Below are 11,848 nucleotides of genomic sequence, written 5' to 3' on the forward strand. Positions count from 1 at the left end.
TTTTCCAGATGGAGCAATAAAATACATGCAATGGGCAATTCACCTTCAAAAGGAGAAAACTGAGCCTAGAGATTTGCCATGGTCAATCTATGTGGTGAGCCTACAAATGGAAGGCAATCTCTACTTGATGCGCCACTTCAATAATAAAGTGCCTATTGGCTTATGTGTTTTAGATATGACAAAAAACGTTGGAGGCAATTTGAAGTGGAGTGAGGAGACATTTAACAATGCTTTGGATGGGATCTTGGCTATTGCTGGAGGGTCAACAGATCCTGGATTTGTCTTTCTTGCATTTGTGGATTTCACTAACTTCACAAAATTGCAATGTGCCTTTCACGCCATGGGAGATAATCTGAGCTACCATTGTTGTGGTGCATTGCATCACTTTCCATCAGCTCCTTGCAAAGGAGCAATTCAATTCCTAACAGTTATTGCCTTCTTGGGACAAGGCAATGCATTTGAAGACCTGAGAAGAAGATCAGAGGAACATCCCATGCCAATTGATTGTTCTCTTCTTCAAGTAGCAGATAACGATATGTCAGATTTGCAATATTTGGAGGCCAAAAAAAGAGCTTTGGTCAAGCACTACATTCGTACATATTGTTTTGAAGACCGCAAGCTTGTTGATGTTTTTGGTGATGGCTCCTTGGTTGCACAAGAAGGAATACAACAGAAAAAAAGTTATATGCTTAATTGATAGTGTGGAGGAGGCAAAAAACGTGGAGACCATGCTGCTAGACTTTGCTAAGTCTCATGAAGATATAGAAAAATGGGCTGGACTTCAACAATCCACTTCGCAATCAGATGACATTGTGCCTGTTACAGAGGAGTGCTCTCCACAAAGAGAAGAAGAACAACAACAACAACATCCTCTGTCAATGGAGGACTTTTTGGAAATGGAGACACGTATGTTTGAGTTTCTTGTGCATGTTAGTGTTTCTTGTTACTGATTTGATACTCTTAATGTTAGATTTTGCTTTATATAGTATTGATTGAGTTTGTATTTTTTATCTCAAGCATTCAAGGTTTGAATGTAAATAATAAATTACTTGAGTTTTTGAATGGTGGATCTTTAGACTAAAACTATAACATTTAATACTCACAAAGACTTAATTACTTAAGAGCTTGAACTCAATAAGTTTTGGACCTTTTATCAATACCCCCTTGATATGATACATTAGATCGTAGCATGGTTAAATGGTGATGCTTCATAAATTGAACCTAGCTTAGACAGGTGTTGGAGCCTAAATTTAAACTAACCTTGCTAGAAGGGAGCTTATGTTTGGACTTTGAGAACTAGCATAAGTAATCAATTAGAGCATAGATTAGACATGTGGTGGTGGCCTTAGAGACCAAAATCTTAATGAGCTTGGAAAGGTATTTAAGTACTGCAATTTACTTAGTTTTAGTACTCACTAAAGCATAGCTTGACAAAAGGTGGACCTTACATGGATCCTAATTTCAAGAGGTGTGGTAGACCTTCAAACCAAGCTCATATAGCTTGGACATGTGGTGGACCTTGCATGAAGACTAGTTTAGACAAGTGTGGTACACCTTGTAACCAACACCCATTTGTTATATTAGCTTGGACAAGTGGTGGACCTTGCTTTTATGTTTCAATGGAGCATATTTTGGACAGGTGGTAGACCTTGTTTCTCTCCATGCTTCAATGGAGAGAAACATTAGCTTGGACAAGTGGTGGACCTTGCTTTTATGTTTTAAAGGAGCATATTTTCGGACAAGTGGTAGACATTGTTTCTCTCCATGGTTCAATGGAACCCACCTTAGACAAGTGAAGTACCTTGAAACCAAACCCCCATAATACAACCTACTAAATAGGTTGGAAAATTGTGTTGGAAATACCATCCATGATAGAGCATAGTATAGGTGAAAACGTAGTGGTCCTTATATCAATTACCCATGCATAGCTTGGACAAGTGGTGGACCTTGATTCTCTCTATGTTTCAATGGATCCTATCTTGGACTATAGATATATCTTACTTAGTTCCATGCTTCAATGGATTGTAGCTTGGATAAGGAGTGGACCTTCAAACAAAACTCCACAGCATAGCATATATTAACAATTCATGGTTTTATAGAGATTGTCTTGCCTATTTTGGAGAGTTGGTACACCTTTATTCTCCATTCTTCAATGGATCTGAGGTTGGACAAGCGGAGCTGAGAAGTGGTCAACCTTAAAATGAAACCTCCCATGCTACAACCCATCATAGATCGTATATGTAGTGGACCTTGAAACTCTTTTATGTCCCTAGCTTAGAGAAGCATTGCACTCTTTATTATCTCCATACATGAAGGCAAGGTTGGACAAGTGGTGACCTTCAAACCAGAATCTCTATGCAATAATAGGCAAGTGGTGGAGCTTGTTTTCTCCATGTTCCAATGGAGCCTAGCTTAGACAAACAATGGAGCTTGCTTCTCTCCATGTTTCAATGGATCCTAGCTTAGAAAAGTGGTGGAGCTTTGATTCTCTCCATGTTCCAATGGACCATAGCTTAGACAAGTGGTAGACCTTGAAAAAACCCCCCTATACAACATATTATGGTTTTCATGTTTCAATGGCACCTAGCTTGGACAAATGGTAGAGCTTGCTTCTCTTTATGTTTCAATGGATCCATCTTAGCCAAGTGGTGGACCTTGAAACAAGAATCCCCCCCCCCCCATGTACAACGTATTATGGGTTTTGAAAGCACTGGGAGAAAATAATAGCTTTGATAAGTGGTGGACTTCTTCTTCTCTCCCATGCTTCAATGGAGCCGAGGTTGGACACATGTTGGAGAGAAGATGGTTGCCCATGAAATAAGACCATGCATGCTATAATCAATCATATGTTGTACACATGGTGGACCTTGCAATTGTTTTATATGCCTAACTTGGACAAGTGGAGGACCCTTGATTACCTCCAGATATCAACAACAAGCCAAGTTTGGACAAGTGTAGTACCACCAAACCAGAATCTCTATGCTACAATAGAGTATAGGTAGGACACGCAGTGAACCTTGATATCAAACCATCCATGCTACTAGAGATGATAGGTTTCACATGTGGTGGAACCTTGTATCAATGTTCTATGTGTAGTTTTTGACTAGTGATAGACCTTGAAACTAATCCCTCTAGGCTACAAGAAAAAAGAGATGGATGAGGAGGCTAGACTACTTTTGTTGCATCAATGCATCCCATGTTACCACATATACTATAGGGTTCTTGGATAAGTGTTGGATCTTGTGTCAATGCTCCATGTCTAGCTTGGACAAGTGGTGGACCTTGGTTCTCTCTATGCTTCAAATGGGCAATAGATTGGAGACACAGTGGCCTTTTTTTTCCAATGATTTTATTTTTTGGAAACCTTGGAGGCACCATGTAAGAGGCACTCTAAGTCTTCCATACAATGGACCTATTGGACTATAAAATAATGATATCTTTCTTTGATATTGTCATTATTTTATGCATAATATTTTCTTCTTTTTGCAGACACAAAGGAGTTAAGTGATATAAAAACTAGATGTATTTCACACTATGATTGGCATGAAGATCCTTTTGGGACACCAACTTTTCCTATTCCCAAAGATGTAATTTTCCATATTAACGGTGTGGATTTTGAAGTGCGACTTTCATGTATTGAAGGAGCTGGTTATGGGCTATTTGTGCATACTACCCTGGAAAGTGGTTTGACTATTCTAAACTATGGAGGGCATAAGTATAGATTTCAAGACTGGAAAAAGATATGCAAAATATTTCCAAGAGCTTATAAATATTCTCTTCTAGAGGATCCAAACATAGAAGAAGAGGAAGATCAATCATACATTATTGGTTGTGTAGAAGAAGGAAACGTGTCGGGCTATATAAATAGTTCTCACAGTACAAATGTCTGTCCCAACGTACGCTATACATTTGATCCAAATTTTCCACCTTGGCATAAATGCACCTCTTCACACATCAAGTCAGAAGAATATGGCCATGTATCATTGAGACTATTTGTCAAGTTGAAGCAGGAGAAGAGTTGTTTGCTGACTATAACTTTACTTGACATTGTAAAGTATTGTACATGGATGGAAATCTCAAGTACATGCATCATTTTCATTTTTCATGGATGAAATCTCAAGTGAATATAACATTTGATTATTGTTTAGTTTATGCTCAACGAGAATCTAAAGTGCTCTTATGCTTTGTGTGTTGTCTAACTTATTTGACTACCTTGGCCATAGAAACTTGATTCTACTCTAGATTTGTGATAAATCTTACCAAAATTTAATCAATGTCTAGGTTGGACAAGTGGTGGGGCTTCAAACATTACTGTCTTAAACAAGTGGAGTTATCTTACTTGAATAAGTGGTGGCCTTTGAATCCAAATCTAAGCCAAATCTCTAATTGTTTGCTTGTAGTCTAGGTTGGACATTTGGTGGACCTTGTATCCATGTTTCCTCAACAAGGGTGGCTTTTAGTTTTCACTTTAAGTACTCATCTTTAATAAAGTGTAGGATGGAAAATGTTGAGTTAGTAGATTGTATTTTAGACAAGTGGTGTTTAATGGTGTACGAATGCTGAAAATGGTTGCAAGGATTCTAACAACGACTTTACCTTAAATAAATTTCTTACTAGGAGTTCTACATATAAATATGGTGAATAAAACTCTAGTGTTTTTGAGATACCATTTGTGTGTGTGTTTTCTTAGATTCACAAACTGGGATGGATAATGCTCCTATGGTTCAGTCAACAACTATAGAATCCATAGATTCTATGGTTTCTAAAGTGCCCAAGATGGATGATATTTCTATACTAGAGTCTAGTGTTGTGCAACTTGAGCAAGCTTCCAATAATGAGAACCAAGAAATCGATGCTTCAAAAATGCAACATACATCAAAAGAGACTGAAAAGTCCACTCACGAGCTATTGCCAATTGGTACTACGTCATGTAGCGTAGATGTTGAGAAATCCATGCTTACAATTATATTGGATTTAAATGGTCTATTGTTGAAACATTCCCCTCAACCATCCTCACACCACAACTCAGTGCAAATGGATTCAAAAAGATATATTATACTCAGGCCAGGTTGCATCCAATTCTTAAAGACTATTTTACAGAGGTTTAATGTTGCAATTTGGTCAACAGCTACTAGGAATAATGTGTATCAAATCCTTGCAGCACTAAACAACTTAGCTGAGGATACATTGCCTTTCTTTGCAATTTGGTCGCAAGATGTTTGCTACACCGCTCAAACTCAAAAATTGTTTAGACCCGACAATCCAAACGTTGAGGCAATGTTCAAGCCTCTAGCCAAAATTGCCATGGGGTTTGAATGTGATCCACAAAGAACAATGCTTATTGATGACTCTCCTTACAAGGGATGTATTTCACCAGCAAACAATTGCATTTTTCCACCACAATTTGATGCTGAGAAGATGGTTGACAATATGCTCTTGGAGGCGCTACTGCCATACTTGATTCAGCTTGATGAGAGAAGGGATGTGCGTGATTTAATTGCTTCTAATCGTTATGGACAACCTATAGTGACAAATGATAGTGAATACAAACAAATCATGGAGTATTGGAAGCAGAAAAATGATGTTTGGTCAGCTAAGGTGTTCTTTACAAGAAGAATACCACCTGCAAAAGGTGACAGGGATGAAACTATCATTGAAAATGCAAGTGACACAAGCCACCGCAATGAAATGAGAAGATCCCAAATACAAGAGATCTTAGCAAAGGAGCGTACACCCATTGAAAGCATGAAGGCGTCACAATTGACCACTTTAGCTAGGCAATTGGGTTGTAACACAAAAGGAGTTTTGAAGGCAACCACAGCAAAGGCTTATATAAATAAGGTGAAAGCTGAGAACAATCTTCTAAGGCTGGATAGAAAGCAACCCTAAGGTACTAGTGACATGTCATATATTCTTGATACACATACTTGAACACTCATGTGCATGGTATCTAACAAATCTTTCTTTTTATTCCTTCCTGCAGGATCTTACAAAGGATACTACTAGATGGAGCTCAATCAATAGAGATTTTGATATCTTTGCTCAAAATAATGAAGCAGTCACCTACATTTTTTGTTTATCAATTTCTTGAGAGACTTTCTTTTAGTTTGTAATCATCAAATGAAATGAAAAGTATCCTTCTTATAAGATTGCTGATCTTTTTCTCGTTCAAAACTTTCAATTGTGATTTATAGTTTTGTTAGCATGAGATTGTGCTTTTTTAGTTTGAAAAAAACTGTCAAAGATCCAAGTCTTTTTGGCTTTACTTAAGTTATTAATTGTGAAAGATCCAAGTCTTTTTGCTTTACTTAAGTTATTGATTGTCTATGTAATAGTCCTTAAAACAATATTGGATGGCTTTCTTGCTCCCATGTCTCACATTGGTCTTTAGGTAAGACAAGTGGTGACCTTGAAAGTATGGTCTCATATCTCGATCAAGTGAAGAGACATGAAGCTTAAATATCACTACTATGTATCTAGTGTTAAACTCCATCAAGACAAAGATACTAGAGTGCCAAATTGCAGTCTAGTTTAAGTGAAAATCCATTTGAGCTAAGGTAAAACTTATAGTGCCTCATTTTTCTAGGATTCTACCCCATCAAGGAAGTTAGAATCTAGCACAAACCAATTAAGACTCTTTTGGAGCCTAGATAGGACAATTCGTGGAACTTAAGAGACTTATTATTGAGTTAGAGTCTAGTTTAGATAAGCAAAAGATCTTCAAACCAGCACTTGACTTTCTTACTATTCAATATTCAAAGTCCCTTGAGGCTAACAAATTACATACCTACTTGTAACCTAACTAATGAGTAATTATATAGATCTAAGCAAGTATATATAATGAGTCTTCAAACTAATAAACCAAGGGAAGAGAGTAGCAAGGTCCACTACTTGTCCAAGCTCAGCTCTAGACAACATAGAAAGATGCTAGTTCTACTAATTGTCTAATTATAGGCATGGAGAAATGATAAAAGGTTAAACACTTGTCCAACCTATCATCTCTAGTAAGATGGGAGGTTTGGCCTTAAGATTCACCATGTAACCAACCTATACATCATTGTATTATGAAGAGTAGAAAAGCAAAGCTCCACCACTTGTCCAAGCTAGTTCTAAAATCCACATGGAGATAAGCAAGCTCCACCATTTGTCAAATCTCTCTTCCATTAAAACATGAAAAAACTCAGCTATGTTGTACAGGGGGGACTTTTTTCCAAGGTCCACCACTTGTCCAAGCTAGGATCCATTAAAACATGGAAATAAACAAAGCTCCACCACTCGTCCAACCTTTAGAGTTGCAAAGTGTATGGGTTGTCTAAACTAGGTATGGGAAAATAATTGAAGGTCCACCACTTGAAACATGGAGCGAAGCAAGCTCCACCATGTTTCCAATATGCTAGACTCCATTGAAACACCCTAAACCCATGATATTTTGTACATAGGGGATGTACATTCAAGATCCACCACTTTTCCAACCTAGTATCCCTAGTAGCTTGATAGCTTTGGTCTCAAGATTCACCACTTGTCCACTCTATGTCATTGTATTAAAAAGGATTGGGTGTTAAGGTCCACCACTTGTCCAACCTATAAGGTTATATTTTAAATGGTTTTTTTTCTCACAACTTGAACTACCCATGATATGTTTTACATGGGAGTTTTGTTTCAATGTCCACCACTTGTCCAAGCTAACTCTATTGAAACATAGAGAGAACCAAAGATCCACCACTTGTCCAAGCTAAGCTATATTGAAACATGGAGAGAAGGATGCTCCACCATTTCTCCAAGATAGGCTTCATTGAAACATGGAGAGAAGAAAGCTCCACCATGTCTCCAAGCTAGGATCCATTTAAATGCCCTAAACCCATTTTATTTTGTACATGGGGGGTTTTATTTCAAGGCCCACCACTTGTCTAACCTATTATCCCTAGTAGCACGAGTGGTTTGGTCTCAAGATACACCACTTGTACACTCTATGTCATTATATTAGGAAGAACTATGTATTAAGGTCCACCACTTGTCCAACCTATAAGGTTATATCTTAAATGGTATCCTTTCTCACCACTTGAAATGCCCATGATATGTTTTACATGGGGGTTTCATTCCAAGGTCCACCACTTGTCCAAGCTAACTCTATTCAATTATAGAGAGAAGCAAAGGTCCACCACTTGTCCAAGCTAACTCTATTCAAACATAGAGAGAAGCAAAGGTTCACCACTTGTCAAATCTAGGCTCCATTGAAGCATGGAGAGAAGTAACCTCCATCATTTTTCCAAGATAGGTGCCATTCAAACATGGAAAGAATCAAGATCTACCATGTCTCCAAGATTCTAGGCTCCATTGAAACACCCTAAAACCATGATATTTTGTACATGGGGTGTTTACATTCAAGGTCTACCACTTCTCTAACGTATTATACCTAGTAGCATGAGTGGTTTGGTCTTAAGATTCACCACTTATCCACTCTATGTCATTATATTAAGAATAACTGGGTGTTAAGGTCCACCACTTGTCCAACCTATAAGGGTATATCTTAAATGGTATCCTTCACCACTTGTCAAGGTCCATCACCACTTTTCCAACCTATAAGGTTATATCTTGAATGATATTTTTCCTTATCACTTGTAATGTCCATGCTATGTTTTACAAAGGGGTTTTGTTCCAAGACCCACCACTTGTCCAAGCTAACTCTATTGAAACATAGAGAGAAGCAAAGGTCCACCACTTGTCCAAGGTAGGCTCCATTGAAACATGGAGAGAAGGATGATCCACCATTTCTCCAAGATAGGTTCCATTGAAACATTGAGAGAAGCAATCTCCACCATGTCTCCAAGCTAGGCTCCATTGAAATACCCTAAACCCATAATTTTGTACATGAGGGGTTTACATTCAAGGTCCACCACTTGTCCAACCTATTATCCCTAGTAGCACGAGTGGTTTGGTCTCAAGATACACCACTTGTACACTCTATGTCATTATATTAAGAAGAACTATGTGTTAAGGTCCACCACTTGTCCAACCTATAAGGTTATATTTTAAATGGTATCCTTTCTCACCACTTGAAATGCCCATGATATGTTTTACATGGGGGTTTCATTCCAAGGTCCACCACTTGTCCAAGCTAGGCTCATTGAAACATGGAGAGAAGGAACCTCCACTGTTTCTCCTAGATAGGCTCCATTGAAACATGGAGAGAAATAAGCTCCACCATGTCTCCAAGTTGCTAGGCTCCATTGAAATACCGAATACCCATAATATTTTGTACATGGGGGGTTTACATTCAAGGTTCACAACTTGTCCAACCTATTATCCCTAGTAGGTTTGGTCTCATGATTCACCACTTGTCCACTCTATGTCATTATATTAAGAGGAATTGGGTGTTAAGGTCCACCACTTGTCCAACCTATAATGTTATAGCTTGAATGGTATTTTTTCTCACCACTTGTAATGCCCATGACATGATTTACATGGGGGTTTTTTTCCAAGGTCCACCACTTGTCCAAGCTAAATCTATTGAAACATAGAGAGAAACAAAGGTCCACCACTTTTCCAAGCTAGGCTACATTGAAACATGGACCTTAATACCAAATTATTTCTAGTATCATGAGTGATATTTTGTACATGGGGGGTTTACATTCAAAGTCCACCACTTGTCGAACCCATTTCCCTAGTAGGTTTGGTCCCAAGTTCACCACTTATCCACTCTATGTCATTATATTAAGAATAATTGGGTGTTAAGGTCCACCACTTGTCCAACCTATAAGGTTATATATTAAATGGTATTTTTTCTCACCACTTGTAATGCCCATGATATGTTTTACATGGGGGTTTTGTTCCAAGGTCCACCACTTTTCCAAGATAACTCTATTCAAACATAGAGAGAAATAAAGGTCCACCACTTGTCCAAGCTAGGCTCCATTGAAACATGGAGAGAATAATGCTCCACCATTTATCCAAGATAGGCTGCATTGAAACATGGAGAGAAGCAAGCTTTACCATGTTTCCAAGCTAGGCTCCATTGAAACACTCTAGGGGGTTTTATGTCAAGGCCCACCACTTGTTTAACCTATTATCCCTAGTAGCATGAGTGGTTTGGTTTCAAGATTCACCACTTGTACACTCTATGTCATTATATTGTGTTAAGGTCCACCACTTGTCCAACCTATAAGGTTATATATTAAATGGTATCCTTTCTCGCCACTTGAAATGCCCATGATATGTTTTACATGGGAGTTTCATTCCAAGATCCACCAATTGTCCAAGCTAACCATATTTAAACATAGAGAGAAACAAAGGTCCACGACTTCTCCAAGCTAGGCTCCATTGAAACATGGAGAGAAGGAACCTCCACCATTTCTCCTAGATAGGCTCCATTAAAACATGGACATAAGTAAGTTCCACCATGTCCTAGATGCTAGGCTCCATTGAAATACGCAAAACCCATGATATTTTGTACATGGGTGATTTACATTCAAGGTCAACCATTTGTCCACCCTATTATCCCTAGTAGGTTTGGTCTCACAATTCACCACTTTTCCACTCTATGTCATTATAATAAGAGGAATTGGGTGCTAAGGTCCACCACTTGTCCAGCCTATAAGGTTATACCTTGAATGGTATTTTTTCTCACCACTTGTAATGCCCATGACATGCTTTACATGGGGGTTTTGTTCCAAGGTTCACCACTTGTCCAAGCTAATTCTATTGAAACATAGAGAGAAACAAAGGTCCACCACTTTTCCAAGCTAAGCTCCATTGAAACATGGACCTTAATACCAAATTATTCCTAGTAGCATGAGTGATATTTTGTACATGGGGGGTTTGCATTCAAGGTCCACCACTTGTCCAAGCTAAATCTATTCAAACATAGAGAGAAACAAACGTCCACCACTTCTCCAAGCTAGGCTCCATTGAAACATGGAGAGAATGATGCTCCACCATTTATCCAAGATAGACTCCATTGAAACATGGAGAGAAGTAAGCTCCACCATGTCTCGAAGATGCTAGAGTCGATTGAAATACCCAAAACCCCTGATACTTTGTACATGGGGGGTTTACATTCAAGGTCCACCACTTGTCCAACCTATTATCCCTAGTAGCATGAGTGGTTTGGTCTCAGAATTCACCACTTGTCCACTCTATATCATTATATTAAGAAAAATTGGGTTTCCATATCTAAATGGATCTTTGCTTGGATAAGTGGTAGACCTTGAGACCTAAATACCCATTCTACACTAGAGCATTGGTTAAGCCTTATGCACTTCAAGCATACCTTTAACAACAAGTAGTAGTTATTAGTTGACTTAAGTCTAGTTGACCTCCATGGTATTGAGACTAAGAGAGAGTGTAGCATAGGAAAGATTTAGGATTTTAATTTGACTTTCTTTCTATTAATGAGTAGATCATAGATGGATTTTGGTATCTAATAAAACCTTAGGGTAGACAATGTAAAACTCATGTCTATTGTTGTGTTTGCATTAAGTGTTCTTGTTCTTTAATTTCAGAACCATTACAGAAAAATGGATTGGCTATATGCTGGCATAAATTGAAGAAAACTATTGAATTACCCATCCAACCTCCTCCAAGACCTTGTCCAAGGAATGAATCACCTCCTTATCACCTACCACTTTCTTTCAAGGACATCAAAAGAGTACTTATCTTGGATCTCGAGGGGTTACTTCTCAAGACAATTGAAATGAAACATGGAGATTCTATGCCATCTTGGGCTCAACACATGCGACTTGTGGAGGATAAAGATGAATTTTATCATGTGGTGCGACCAGACGCACAAAGTTTTTTGGATTTTTGTGCTGAATACTTTGAGCTATGGATATGGAGTTGCTATAACTTAACA

Source organism: Adiantum capillus-veneris, chromosome 8 (genome assembly GCF_014529385.1).
Source record: "Adiantum capillus-veneris isolate H3 chromosome 8, ASM1452938v2, whole genome shotgun sequence".
NCBI lineage: Eukaryota > Viridiplantae > Streptophyta > Polypodiopsida > Polypodiales > Pteridaceae > Adiantum > Adiantum capillus-veneris.